The sequence below is a fragment of the Bicyclus anynana genome, chromosome 10, assembly GCF_947172395.1.
Source record: "Bicyclus anynana chromosome 10, ilBicAnyn1.1, whole genome shotgun sequence".
Classification (NCBI taxonomy): domain Eukaryota; kingdom Metazoa; phylum Arthropoda; class Insecta; order Lepidoptera; family Nymphalidae; genus Bicyclus; species Bicyclus anynana.
In genome coordinates this window covers 8,154,711-8,167,716 of record NC_069092.1, presented here as the reverse complement: position 1 = coordinate 8,167,716, position 13,006 = coordinate 8,154,711, and the positions used below count along the sequence as shown (strand labels likewise).

At 32.5% G+C, this 13,006-nt stretch overlaps 1 protein-coding gene across 3 annotated transcripts in view; it reads right to left on the bottom strand.

The window, feature by feature from the left end:
- The window catches only part of LOC112043606 (microtubule-associated protein tau), a 30,156-nt gene extending 17,443 nt beyond the window's left edge, over positions 1-12,713 (bottom strand). Inside the window, exon 1 of one of the 3 annotated variants that reach the window (XM_052883846.1) lies at positions 12,605-12,713. The gene's annotated coding sequence lies outside the window, so the exon portion shown is untranslated. The remainder of the gene's footprint in view (positions 1-12,604) is intronic. The other 2 variants (XM_052883845.1, XM_024079091.2) reach the window with 2 other exon arrangements.
- Between the last annotated feature and the right edge of the window lie 293 nt (positions 12,714-13,006).

The window sequence follows — 13,006 nt, the reverse complement described above, 5'->3', positions numbered from 1 at the left end:
TACCCTTAGTTTATCAAAAGTTCTTACTAATTAGATGTTTTTATTACTGTTGATTGATTAATAGTTATACAACTTTACAGCCACAATGTCCGACAAATTCCGTGATACATTATCTAGTTCCGACGCTCAGAAATTTTTATTTCCTGGTAACTCAGTTACCTAGCAGAATCAAGAATTTTCGTTAATAAATTTGTTGACCGTCTCATCGTGATGAAGCTACTGACTGAAAAATTAACTTGATAGTAATCAGTTGTACAAAATGTTCTACGGATCCCTAAACTAACAAGGCTAATCGGGCATTCTGTGGCGTGATTATCCGAGACTGGGAAGCTTATGCCAGTACTTGATGCACTGCAGAACTGGGTTTCTATTGAACAAAGTCCATTCAAATGAAACACAATTCATTTTATTTTATATCCCGCCTCAGCTAATTGCTCCAGTATCGCGCTCTCAAAACATACCTTAAACAATCGTGTAATCAAAATCACACGTCATGAATTAATTAAACATTTAGTGCACTTGACAATAATTACGTATTAATTTTATCTACATGGTTTGATTAGTCATGATTATGAATTAATGATACATCTAAATTAATCGAAATGTACGTCGTGGATGATTTGACTCAACGAGGAAACAAAGTTAGAAATCTTCAAACCTACACACAAAACCAAAAAAAAAATACAATTTGGAGACGTCATACGCGTATGATACTAATCAGATAATATGATACCATTAAATAATGAAGGTAGGCATGATGAATAAAATAAAAACAATGAGTTTTAATTTGAATAGGATAATATAATATCTACCTAAAGTTCTCTTTTCACCGATGACTCATTACCTTTTTGTATTTCAAAGCCATTCTTTATCACCAGATTACTTACGATTATGCCCGAAGTAGAAGACAATGGAATATTAATGCCATATACATAATGTAACAATAACACTGAAGGAAATTGAAATTATTCAAATTCTTCCAAATTTGACGTCAATTTATTTTTATAATCTCGACTTTGACCCGATAAATATTGTTATTTATATAGAAACGAATACGTATGATTCAGCCCCCTTAAATTATACTCGTGATAAATAAGAATTAATTATACAAATACAATAAGGTAAAGTTTGGTAAATCTTCAAAGTACCTATATTGTACATAATTATTAACGAACCTGTAAATACAGATTCGTTAATAATGATGAACATTTGGAAAGAAATTACAGATGATAAATAATGTATTATTATCTCTTTCCAAATGGAAAGAAATTATATAGAGCAAAACAGAAATGACGTAAAACTATTCGCATATGTTCAATTAACCTCGTAAATAATGCCAGTAAAAAATAAGTATGTTTTGTTTAAAAAGTATATTGTAAATCATTATCACCTGTGATAACATCAAGGTGAAAATGGGAGCCAAATTCAATATTACAAATGTGTCGTAATCGATTTTGCCGACAAAAGGACTGATATCTAAGTAGGCGCAAATTCTATACATTATAGAACTTAGAATACGTTCTAATAGTCTTTGTTTGAGCTTTACATGGCTCATTAATTTTATAGTAAATAATTTTAGATAGAGCAAGACGAAAACAAAGAAACACTTAGGAATAGGGATGATGACAGTTTTTTAAATTGTATATAAATTAAGAGTATGCCAATAGTAAAGCAATTTTGTAAAAGGAACAGGGTATCTGCGATCATTACTTTCGGAGCTACAGGGATTTAAAGGGTCAGATTTGCAGCGCTGCCGCGGATCCCTGAAAAACGCCCCATAGAAAATGGCACGAACTAATGACGTCGTACGTAATGTAGTGATCCTTAGATTTGTATGGGCGGTTAAACAAAATTACTAATATCTTTGTTATTTGTGCGTTTATGTTTATAGTTCATTTATTAAAAAATGTCACATTTAATGTAAGGAAGCTAAAACAGTATGAATTTTCATCTAATTACGATAAAAGATTTTTAATAGATTTTGAAATTTTTTAAGCTCATTTATTTTGCAAATATCCAGTCAATCTTTGCTTTTTATGTATAAATTAGTTAACATTGACTTTATTTACCCGAATGTATCATAAAAATATATTCAAACCTAGTCATCATCCCAATTCTCTCGATGTTTGTGGTCTATTCACATTTCAGGCGCTGGTGTACAATGTCGAACAAAATTGTCTCCAAGCCCGCCGGCTCTAGTAAACAGACCCCAGCTTGTGTTTACACAGGCACTCCTCAGGGAGTGGTGCTGTAACCTTCGCGACACGGATGACGCTTTCACAATCTAGCTCATTGTCATGCATCTTCAACGTATTTCTAATTACTGTACCACCCATTTATGTGTATCTTAGTTTAAGTATATCAATTTACAACATTGTTTTTTTTTAATTATACTTAATGTTTTATTGATCTTTGCAAGTAAACTAGCAAACGCCCGGTTCCACTCTATTAATTTACTTTCCCGTGGGAATAGGGGATGAAACATAGAAAAAAACTGCTTGAATTAGTTGTGGGCTCTTCCCAGACCAAAGCGCATTTGGAACCCTCGTAAGTTTAATTTTAAGTTTTCGACTAATCATTATCACTTTTCAACCTGATGTTTCGAAAGTGCTTCTAAAGTAAATTGCTAATTGAAATAAATGAATATTGACTATTGACAATAGGACACTCGCTTAAATTGTGTCTTTCTATTGGAATTTTTCAAATTGGTCCAGACTTCAGTAGATCCAGAGAATGCCCCCTACGACCTCACAAACTTCACCAATTAATATTATGATAGATAAGTATAAATTTGCCGACTCGAGATTTTCTGTTTATATTATTTTTGCTGGACTTAAATATTTTCTAATTCGCGTTAATTCTAGTGAAATAAAGTTACGTTGAAAGTGATGACAATGACAAAAAAATTCCACACTGGTAATGTGGTAATTCAGAATTATTTATTTTTATTTCTACACTACAATAATTAGAACATAAGCGAAACAGAAACACAAAAAAGTAGAATATAAAAGGCAGCCTTATCGCTTAGTATTAGAATACAATGATTATTACCATTATATTCTAATGATAATAAAATTAAAAAATCCGTGAAAACGTATATTATGTTAGTCACTAATGACATAATAATATTTTATTAGTATATTTTCCTTGATAAGAGCTGTGATAGCCCAGTAGATATGACCTCTGCTTTCGATTCCGGAGGGTGTGGGTTGGAATCCGGTTCGGGTAATGCACCTCCAACTTTTCAGTTATATGCATTTTAAGAAATTAAATATCACGTGTCACAAACGGTGAAGGACAAACAATAAAAACATGCTGAGGAAACCTGCACACACGCAAAGAATTTTCCTAATTCTCTGCGTGTGTGAAGTCTACTATTGGCTTAACCGCTCTCATTCTGAGAGGAGACTCGAGCTCAGCAGTGAGCTGAATATGGATTGATAATGATGATAATGATATTTACCTTATGACAGTAAAGTCGTCATAAGATATATGGAGTATCAATATCCGTAAGAAATTGTATTTATAACCCAATGTTAAATACTTAATACAGCTCATAATATTATCAGCATTGTTTATAGATAATGTTAAGGACTGGGAAAAATGACGTGAAAACTCAAGTGCTCAACGATAAGGCTTAAAACTTCTTTGATATGAGTATAATATTATTCCCACTTAAAATTACGTAGGCTAACTAATCCTCAAAATTTTCCACCACCTTATTAGTAGCAGCCTTGGTCAATTTATTTGCTGACAAAATTATGAACCTATTAGAAGTTTTTCACACATTCAACTTCAAAGTTGTTACTACTATGAACATGAAGTACGTATTTATCTCAAACTTGTGAAAAAATGACGATTTTTAATTGTAATGTAACATGTTTTGAACAACAAATATTTTATCTAAGTAGATGTACTCATAGATATCACAATTCATGTAATATTTTTATTATCTTTAGAGTTCAGTTACATTACATAAAAAGAAAGTTCCATAGAAGATTAAGAATAAAAGTGTCGAGACATTTTCTGGCAATTTTAATTATTAGTAACTTAAGTGATGTTTATAAGTACATATTGTATACCTGACTTACTGACAAGACATTGTGGTCATAATGTATCCATATACTAAATACCCTCTAACTTAATAAAGGTAAATTAAGTAAGTAAGCTAAATTAATAAGCACATCACAAAATAATAAGTTTACTTATGTATTTTTTGGAAAGAGTGTGAATTTTTATTGGCAATAGAACTAAAAAATACAGAACTTAATATCGATCAACCTTAAAAAAATAATTAGGTTGAAATTCGTACTCGACGACCATTACTTGAAACTAATAGGCACGTTAAAATCCTAGAACTGCATACTGCAGTTACGGTATAATCAATTACTGACGTCACACAATACGCATCACGCGTATGACACCTCAATTGGTGAGTAACTAGAACCATTACTGATAGACATTAATGACAAAGACCTTGTTCAAATTCCTATAATCCTGATGGGCTGTTCAATTATAATACGTAAGTCTCAAGTCTCAGGCTTATCTTGGCTTTAGTTGAAAGACAGCTTCGATACGTGTACCAGTGAGGCTCTGGCGCGGAAAATGCGTTATCGTCATACAATCTGGCGTCAGGGGCCGTTCTGACGTAGACTTCATCTGTGCCAAATGTGATTCAGATATAAAACGAGTGTGTTGGCCAAACACAGCGCATTTCGTGTCCAACCGTCCTGTCGTGTGTTTGTGTTATTATCAGTGGCAAATGTTTGTAAGCGGTGTGGAAGTTATCAGCTCGCGTTTGAATAATATCGCTATTGATTCATTAAATAATCAATGTAAGTTATTTCATTCAGCAATTTTTAGTTCTACCTGTAACGTTTTTTTAGTTTATTTTCTTTGGTTATGGCTTCATAATTCCGTTAATTTATGTCTTTATTTTGATTGATTTACTATGGAATTCTTAATTATTTATTATAATCGTGTTTATCAAAAATAAATTTTAAGTTCTATATGAGCATTACTGTATGTAGATGTGTTTATTTAGTTTTAATATTTGTCAAGTCAAATTTAATTTCTAATTAATATTATGGAACTAGATTTATCAACTTCAACTTCATAATCGTTAGCATCAATTTTATATACTGTCTTTTGAATAGCTCACTAATTTATACTCCTTATTTAATAATGAAATGATTTATTTGAATTTTGGAGCCATTATCACAGCAATCATTTATACATTACATAATTATAATATTGAGTATGATTGTATAAATTATTGCTATAATTCAGTAGTTATTCATGTACGTGTGTTGACTCAAGGTCAGATTTTAACGTTCTCTATAAAGTTATGAGTCGCGATAATAAATCTAAAATCGGATAAAATAACAATGTAATGGAAGCAATAAAATAATTATTTAAAACAATTCTTATAATAATTCTTTACAATCGAGTTAGGAATTTGTTTATCTTTATCGATTGATTTTGATCTTGATTGATGGTCAAAAAGATTATTGGCTATTTTCTTTTATTTTTAAAGAAATTCTTAATACATCCTTGAGTGGACATTAAAGACACCCTGGAGATGGTTTTTTGGCGGTGTAACTGTGTTTTTCCTAGTTGGTTCCAGTTACTATTAATAAACATCTGATAACTATTGATGGGTATCTATACTTATAATAAATCTGTTGAGAGGTCAATTCTGTACATGAAATATATTTCCAAAATAACTATCAGGGGGTGATTAGAGATCGATACTGATGTCAAAAATGCTATCAGTATTTTTTGTCTGTCTGTATGTTCGTTATAGAAACAAAAACTACTCGACGGATTTTAATGAAACTTGGCACAATTATTCTTCATACTCCTGGGCAGGTTATAATATACTTTTCATTACGGTACGATTAATAGGAGAAGAGCAGTGAAGGGAAATGTTGGGAAAACGGGAGAAGTTATTCCATTTTTACAACGATACTACTCGTACCTACTGCAAGGACTAGATTAAAGAAATCTAAAGGCGGACAAAGTCGCGGGCGTCCGCTAGTTAATTATAAACTCTTAAGTATTGTAGCAGCGTGGCGATTTAAACCCTTCTTCCTTCTGTGTGCTCTACAGAGGGCTATTAAAAATAATCTGATGTCGACATTTTATAATAATTAAAATTAATTGTTTCAGCTAACATGCATCCCAACGCAGACAAACCACCAACATGCCAGAAGAACACGCTGCCGCTTCTACATCTCACTCCTACCACTGCCAATCAAAGAAGAAGTGACAGTCCACAACAAGGAGCTGACAACCCTTGGCTGCTGAAACCCCAACACGAAATACCGCCTACTCCACCACCAAAAAATGACCAAAAGCAGGTCAACTTCTTCCCACAAAGAATTGGATAAATTCACTAGGCCAGTGAAAATTGAAATATCTTTGAAATGGCAAGTTGCCATCATGTTAAAATACGGGCTTTCGTGTAAAGTCGAATAAAAATACTCCATTGCGTTAATAGAAAGTAAACATGTCTAAAACTTGTACACAACAAGCTTTTGGCCAGAATCTTAAAACCACTAGATGAGCAATGCTGGGATAGCCGATTATCTAATTATTTATATCGTGTTTGGTGAACATGATGGTAAAATTACAGGCCATATTTGATTACTCTTTTGATTCCGGAAGACTAGAAGTGTGAAGTTATTTGAAGAGTTATTCGTAGGAAATTGTATGGATTATAATATGTTTATACATATTATAATCCTAGGCTTAGAAGATAAGTAAACAATATAATTATATGTTGACAATAAGTTATGTAATTTTTGGGTTTAATGGAAATAGTTTAGTTTAGTTTTAATAGAAAAGTTGTGAAAAATTAGATGATAGACAGATTTGCATCACTAAAATTAGGTATGAATCTCAAATACATAAATTGGTCCTTCGTTTACAAAGCTATATACGCAATATATTTAAGGAGGTTAATAGTGATACATGTATATTTATATGTAGCAGAATCACTTCAACATTAGACCTCGATCTGTACCCGAATGTAATAAAATTCAAAGAATATGTCTTTTGCTAACATCAAACAGACACTCCTCTAAACATAATATATAACGATACCTATTAGTGCTAATAATAAAATTGTATTATATTTAGGTGCGCAAAAAATATACTTTCTGACGGAGGTAAATTTTAATTCCGTTTAATACAAGAACTTTGACGTCATATGCTGTGATATTTTGTGTGTCACGATTTAGGTGTATGTAGTAGGTATATTATAGTGACGATAACTAAGTTATATATAGGTACTTAATGAAAATACAATGGCTAATAAACTAGGAACTCTGCCAAAATTGACCTCTCGGAGACAATTATTTCGTATTCTTTTCCGACATTTCATTATGCCGTGGTAAAAATACTCATTACAATTTCTCATACATTATGGATTATTCTCTTTGTGATAGTGTTCGTGAAAATATTTCGCACCGTTGTTGAAATAAGTAAATTGAAATAAACACCTACACCGTATTTCAGAAGCATGGTAAAAATACATTAAACATTTTAAAAACAGAATTTATAATAATGATGAAGTAAATTAATGAATTTCTCATCCATCAAAGGACAGAAATTGGGGTTCTAACGACAAAATTTATTATCAATGGCATACTAACGACGCGATTAGAACATAAGTGCTTGTTTTAAGTTATTTTAAGTTAATATTATCAACATCTCGTACAAATTAAAGACAATGTAAATAAACATTTATATTTTATTTATTAATTAAATATATGTGTATACATATTGTACCTATTCCTGATAGAACTACGTTCTGCAAGATCACTTCCTTTGCTGGAAGCAGGACTACTGTAGGTAACAGATTTCTAGATAGTTTTCATTGTTTCAGATGATGATATTAAAGAACATATTCAATTCAAATGACGTGTGTTTTCTACCTTCATTTCTAATTTGTTTGTTGATAAACATTGCACATCGACCCTCGCTTTAGAATAGTGTTGGTAACAGGAGTGTAGCTACCGCCGTATCAGCCGTATCAATGTTACAGGGCCCCCTGGATTACAGAGGCCCCTTACATGTGAAAGCAAGAATTAGTAAAATGTCGGAAACCCTCAATATCTTTTTTTCCCTGGTTAAGTGTGCGCCCAAAAGTTAAAAACATCCTACATAGCTTAGGTCTCTGACATAATATTTTTTCAAGCAAGCATTTTTGTTTGTTTTGTGAGAAATCTTTACCCTTAATTTGGGTCCCCCCAACAAATTTTGATACAGGGCCCCTGCAAAGCACGCTACGCCACTAGTTCGTATTGATAAATATTGGAATGTTTCCATACTTAGACTATTGTATACTCATGTATATATTAAAGTCATCACATTAAAAATGAATGTTAACAGCATCTCAGTTTGAAGCAATGCTACGAGTAAATTATCACGTTGTCTCCCTCCGCCGCCCTCGATTTGACGTCAATAACGTCAAATCGAGGGCGGTAGTATACCTATAATGTGTTTGATTGATTATGAACAATGCTATGTACTTACATTAGCTAACAGTTAATAATGACAATAACTGTCGATACATCACGTTTCCAAGTAACGGTCACGTGTAAACCAATGGCATTGAAAGTTATATCATCCTATCTGCTATTCACCCCTATTGTTTGCATAACGTCCATGCAAAAGGCCTAATGTCTAGCAGTGGACGTCCATCGGCTGTTAATGATGATGAATAGATGATGATGATGTGTGGTCATCACTCATCAACAATATCAGCAGCCTATTTGTATAGAAAAGGGGATTTGGAGTTACCCACCACACTATTTCAAATATGTTTCCCGGAACATCTAAAAGACCCTAACCCTTTTGTAGTGACAATCAGTGACGTAACTACAAAATTCATTGGTTACCCCCCTCCCCCCAGTAATGGGGAGCCGGTCAAGTCAAGGGTCCACGGCTTTCTGCAATGCTATAGTTACGCAACTGGCTGTATAAATATATATTATTTATTTAGAAACTTTATAACTTAAAAGCTGGGCTAAAATTAACTAAATTTTACTATTTTTAATCCATCTTTTAAGTGTAGAAAAACGTGCATGTATCACTAGCCAACGCCCTGCGGTTTCACCCGCGTAGTTTTAGCCTATGACAGTCACAAATAAAATGGTTTTCAATTTTTTTTCTTTTGTTTTTTATTTTTTACAAGTTAGCCCTTGACTACAATCTCACCTGATGATAAGTGATGATGCAGTCTAAGATGGAAGCGGGCTAACTTGTTAGGAGGAGGATGAAAATCCACACCCCTTTCGGTTTCTACACGGCATCGTACCGGAACGCTAAATCGCTTGGCGGTACGTCTTTGCCGGTAGGGTGGTAACTAGCCACGGCCGAAGCCTTCCACCAGCCAAAAGCTAGTGGCAAAAAAAATCCTTAATCGGTTTAGTAGATCCACAGATTATCCTATTCTATCCTATAATAGCACAAACTTTACCTCTTTATAACATTAGTATAGATACTCGTAGGTACCTAACTTTACGTAGATAGTAAGAATATAATATGTATGTAACTCCAAAGAATTTTTGAATTTTAAAAGGTGTGTCATGGGTGTAGGTAATGCATGGATAATGTAGAACGACTTTAAAAGACATAAAAAACGAATGATTCACGGCATGACTCACAAGTGTTACTTGCTAAAGAGTGAAAGTACCTATACGCCATGGGGAAAACTGTATACATACTTACTCGTAGCGTTCAAACACTTTTTCAGACTGTTTTAAGTATTCAAATGTTTCATTCTCTTAGAAATACTTTACAAAGTATTCGTATGATGTTAGTAGTAAATAAATACAAGTAAGTTTAAATAAATAATATGCCAAGAATTTGTAACATATAGTCAATTTTGTAATGTGTAAATTATGTAATTAACAATAAATACTTATTACTGAACTATCCATATTTATTTCATCTTTAGTTTTTAATCAACCTGGCTCCTTTTATCATCATCTTAATAACCTTCAGGTACTATTATAAATATCTGAAGGTTTAATAAGATGACAACACAAATATTAATTGGTCATTATATTATAATGAAATATTATTTATCAGTCAAATTAATAAATTGTAAAAGAAAAATTAATTTAAACAGTTTTTCATGTAAAGTTTTATATAAGCATCGCTTTTCATTGTGATTTTATATAGATAGTTTTTCCAATTTTCTTTATTTATAGCCATTCAAAGTTCTATATTATTATACTTAGTATACTTTAGGTAGGTAGTTATATTACAGACGACTGTCAATAATAATTTACTATTTATTATTAGCTTATAATAGCTGGTTTTTTTAAATATTTATTACCGCTACTTTTTGTTTAGTTATCTTGTTTCAATGTGTAGTAAATAGGTATTATTGTATGTAAATAAATATAAACTATCCATTATATTACAATTTTACACTGCGCCAGTGTTTTTTTGTACTTGTATTTGTTTACTGTATATCTCAATGATATATTTTTTGCTCAGATTGCAGCAGGCACAGAAATCATTGTTATTTAGTTATATATAGTTATTTTATTTATATATCAACGATATTTTTACAATACAGTTTATTTTACACATTTTTTGTTTTTTTTTTTATTCTTTACAAGATAGCCCTTGACTACAATCTCACCTGTTGGTAAGTGATGATGCAATCTAAGATGGAAGCAGGCTAACTTGTTAGGAGGAGGATGAAAATCCACACTCCTTTCGGTTTCTACGCGGCATCGTACCGGAACGCTAAATCGCTTGGCGGTACTATGTACCTAATTACATACGCAAGATGAAATTTTCAGTCAAAATTCGGTGCTACCTTCATAAAAACCGCAAAACATGATCTTGCGGTACGCTAGACATACACAAGTAGGAATAGAATATAGTTTCAGAATGTTGAGGTAGACACAGATAAAAATAATCCTACTAATATTAAAACGCGAAAGATTGTGTCGATGTATGTTGGTTTGGATGTTTGTTATTATTTAAATTACTGAAGCGATTTGGCTGAAATTTGTAATGGAAATAGATTTTACTCTGGATTTACACATAGGCTACTTTTTATTCCGAAAAAATCCATGGATTCTCGAGATTTGCGAAAACATGATGATTTTTATAGCATGAATGCTGTTATTCTTTCACACCTCGGCTACTGTACCGAATAACCTAAAATTTGAAGTAGATATAGATTATAGTCTGGACTAACACATTAACTACCTACTTTTCATTACTTTTTGTGAAAAACTGAATTCCACGCGGACAAAGTCGCGGGCGTCTGCTAGTATTGAATATATATTACACAAATCTAAACTAGTACCTACTGGCATGGACTCCTAAGATATTTATTGCAGACTAATTTAATTATTTCAAAGTCCTAAGAGTCAAAACAACACACCGTAGCGTGGGCGTAATGGTTTTGTCAAATGTCCCAATTGGAGCTTGTACGAGTAGATCGCTTGACTCATTCCCAAATTAAACTTCCTAATCGCCTCTACCTACATTGAATATACAGTTATACACACGATAGCCTGAATAAACAGAATTATAAATTTTATGACCTAATTCTTGCCGAAAGAAACATTCAAAAATTTTAAATTACCGTGTCTTAATGGATTTCCTGAATATTATCACTTTTACTAAACGAACGGTATCATAAATAATTTCTGTAATCTCAATTACAGAAATGATGCTCAATCTCAATGCAGTCCTGAAAAACTCAGTAACGTAACTACTGTATATTTTAACCTCGAATATTTTAGAAGCAAGATATTTAAAAAAAAAATAGTCAAATAGGTACCTAATAAAAGCGGCTCCTAATTTCAGTAGAACCCGACAAATTCAAATGGGTATATAAGTAGTGTACAAACTAGAAGACACAACACATTATAGACAATTTTCTTCATCTGATTTTCATAAGACTCTAGTATGATTTCCATGCACCATAATTGCTTTGATTGACGATTTGTTCCTAAAGGACATCCCCGAGGGACGAAGTCCAGCTATCTCGTTAATATAAATTACATATCGGGGTCATGTCTAAGGAAACCATCTCTATCACATTACCTAATATAATAGCATCACTAGTGTTATTAATGTTTAATACACATTATTTTATCCGTATATTTATGAATCTATATAAGTAAAACACAAAATTTTCTTTGATTTCAGGAAAATATCTATCTACGCACCTCCTGCCAGCCGCTCGGTCGATACTTAGTTCAAACCGAACACCGTGGGAGTTTAGTCATGAAAATATAAATACAAAATTGTGTTCAAATATATTTAGCATAATTAGATTTAGAATCGTCGTTGGAGTCATTGAGTTAATTAATGAAAATGATTGATAAAAGCTTTTAAGATTATTGCGCTGTTTCGTAACCAACAGTATAAAAGTCAAATATACTGTTGACTAATTTCCCCAAAGGGTTTACTAAGCGATCGATGTTACAAAAATAACCCACAATTACACTAATACATTGTACATACATTGCGTAGTGATATCGAACGTGAGTACTAGAAATTTCGAATTTCGAATGATCAAGCGTCAGCAGTGCAATTGCAATGAGAGACAACAACTCACCTGAGATGCCGATAGACACTGATATATGTGGATACTGAATGTGGTTAAGATATTATTTGCTAAACCTGAACTGGCTCAAAGGACGCCCTCCGATGAGGTCGCCGGCAAAGCCTGATATGCCGCGACACGTTACTGCCGCTATTGGCGACTACAGTACGTGAAGACTTGAGTACTTTCAGACTCGGCTCGATGTTATATCAATACAATACTTGTAAATAGCTTGGGATGTATGTTTGTGTAACTTTAATGATCTCTGATATTTTCTTTTACCTAAGTATATCTATCTAATGTAAAGCATTCCTACTAGTTAACTGTCAATACAGTGAAACTGTCAAGATTCAAAGCCCGGTTTGAACGACTAATTCAAATCTATTCGAATTATATAATAAGTTTATTAAATCA